The following is a 2861-nucleotide window of genomic DNA, read 5'->3' on the forward strand; positions in this document are numbered from 1 at the left end:
AAGATGAATGTTTCCTGTGGTAGAAAAACAAAGAGGAATAACAAGCAGCATATACAAAGATGCGAATGGGACAAGCATTAAATCTGACTGAAATGAGGGTATGGTAGGGGACCAGATAAGAGGGGAGCTGCTGATGTTGTTCAGTCGCTAAGTCTTGTCCAACACTTTGCAACCCCATAAACTGCAGCACTCCAGGCTCCTCTATCCTTCACTGTCTCGAGGAGTTTGCTCAGATTCATTTCTGTTGAGTCAGTAATGTTATCTAATCATCTCTAATCCTCTGCATCCTCTTCTTTTGCTTTCAATCTTTCCAGCATAAGAGTCTTTTACAGTAAGTCGGCTCTTTGTATCAGGTGGTCAAAGTATTGGAGCTTCAGCTTTAGCAACAGGGGAGAGGGTATAGCAAAATTTGAAATTTGACAGATAGGGTCCAGACTATAAAAGGCTATGCAAGCCACACTAAGGAGTTTGTATTTCATCTGGAGGAAACACTGCAGGGAAATAATATAGTCAGCTTTGTATATTAACAAGGACAAATTGGTAGCAGTGTGTAGAACTGATTTGCAGGTGGTGAGAATGAAGGAACTAGATAATGTAAGGGGATGCTGCATAAATCCAGATAAGAACGGAACACTAACCTTATACTTCTTAACCTGGATTATTAGTCATCTCTACTAACAAGGCATGGCAGGGAGTGTCCACAGCCTCAGTGCAAACACAGTCTACCTTCCTGGGGCAACAATTTCAATCAAAGATAGGTAATGTAAATTAGGGTGTTTATATTAAGACAAAAATGGAGATGCTGATGAATGAAATGCAAATTATGAAGAAAATTTTAATACTTCAAAGAAATTCTGTATGTGGGATTTGAAAATGTGCCTCAGGATTCCCTAGAGGTATGTTTTCTCTTTCTTCTCCTATTACAGTAACTTTAATGGAGAAAAAAAAGGGGGGGGGGAGTGTGGATACACATTAAGACACTGACAGTGGGGATACAGGAGAATAAAACCATATCCTAAAAGTCTTTAGGGGTTAATTTCAATGGATTTGGCACCTAGTGGATGAGAGGTGTAGAGCGAATAATGGGGCCAAAGCTGTGCTTCAACTTCCTGTTCTGGTGGCTTTCTCAACAGTAGGGTGCCTGACCACAGGCCAGGACAGCAAAGGAAGAGCAGATCCTAGGCAACAATATTATCCCATTTGGAACGTATTGAATGGAGTACAGGCAACCAGTAAAGTTATCCTACAGATAACAGACAAGTAAAAATTCAAGTCTGAATCTCATGAAAGAAATCTGGTCTGGACCAAGAGATCTGAAAAGTATCAGCCAACAGAATGTACTGGAAGCCCTGAATGCTAATGAGCTAATCCTGAGCTAAAGAAATCCCAGGGTGGAGCCCTACATAACATATCAATAGCACATTTAAAGGAAGAAAGAGGAGGAGGAGCCCAAATGGAAATTGAAGAGGGATCAGTCAGGAGGGGCAAGAGAAAGCAGTATGCTGAAAGCCAAGAGAAGAGAGGTGTGAGTCCATACCTTCTTGTCTGTAGAAGAAATATACAACATTAACAAAATACATATGTGTGTGTGTGTGTGTGTGCATCCAGTGTATAGAAATGTACCAAGAGACAGGTGTTTAAAGAGTACTTTTGATTTTAGAACTCAACCTACTTGAATTTTAAGTATAGTACAAGGTCATTATACTAGTATAATAGTATTAATTAATCATTTTGAGAAATAATATAATGAAAGTATATTTTCAAAAAAGAGACAAAACAGGACAGAAACAACAAAATTGAAACAGATTTACTGTAACTATAAAAATGAGGCAAATCAGAAGAGGCAGAAGGAACAGGATAAACCTTATGCTGACACCCACACTACAAGGTGTTCCAGAGGCAATGCCCACCAAAGTATGACAATATTTTGCTAGAAGAGGAATATACCACATGCCTTCCTAGGAATCAGTATCAATTGAGAATATATTTACACTAAAGTACTTTCTTAAGAAGAAAGAATTAGTTAACAATGGCAACTCTACATTAATGAAATTCTGAACGAATTTCTCAGGTAATGGATATAACAGCTTGCAAAATATTTGTCGATTAAGGACAGTCTTTAGGATGGTTCATAAAGAATTTCTCTCAAATAATTTTGTCAAAACTGAAGCTTTGAATTAGGGAGCTGTGTTCCACCTCCAGTAGGTTTGGAAATCCAACAAAAGTGGCTATTGATGTGTGATTCACTCTGCAACAAATTTTCTGACCTCTGAAAGCAAAAACCAAATTACGACTCCCAGACAGGTGAAAAACATGGCCAACCAAGGTAGTGACAGTTTGCTGTCAGTTCCTCCACCTACTGGCATGTGATATGCAGCATACTAGCCTATTTCTCTGTACCATAGCCTTTTCTTCTATAAACTGAAGCTTTTAAGCAACCCCTTCCCTGAGATTTTCCAAGAACTTCAATCATGAAGCATTATACAAATAAAAGAAATGTAATTAATAATCACTGAAAATACTTTCATTATAATGGACTCTATTACACAAAGGGTCTCATCTCTTTTACTACTATGAGATGAACAAACTACAGTAACTGGATGCTGGATTAATCAGGGAGATCAAGTTGAAATTCTGGGTTGCTCTTTAGAAATTATTTAAAATTACCTATGAACTATTAACACACATACAATCAAAAATTAAATTATACGCAAAAGCACCTGAACCACTCTAATCATAGTATATAGAACATATATCTTGACATTGTCAATAAAAAATTACACTTGTTAAAGTCATATAAAATAATAAATTCTATCCCAAATGCCTTTGGTTTAATGAACTGAGCAATCAATGTTTTGATC

General features: G+C 37.3%; 1 protein-coding gene across 4 annotated transcripts in view; it reads right to left on the reverse strand.

Annotated features, from left to right (window-relative positions):
• DPYD (dihydropyrimidine dehydrogenase) overlaps nucleotides 1-2861 on the reverse strand; it is a 930457-nt gene that overhangs the window by 566274 nt on the left and 361322 nt on the right. The gene's annotated exons all lie outside the window — the stretch shown is intronic.

Source organism: Ovis aries, chromosome 1, assembly GCF_016772045.2.
Source record: "Ovis aries strain OAR_USU_Benz2616 breed Rambouillet chromosome 1, ARS-UI_Ramb_v3.0, whole genome shotgun sequence".
In the NCBI taxonomy this organism is placed as follows: Eukaryota; Metazoa; Chordata; class Mammalia; order Artiodactyla; family Bovidae; genus Ovis; species Ovis aries.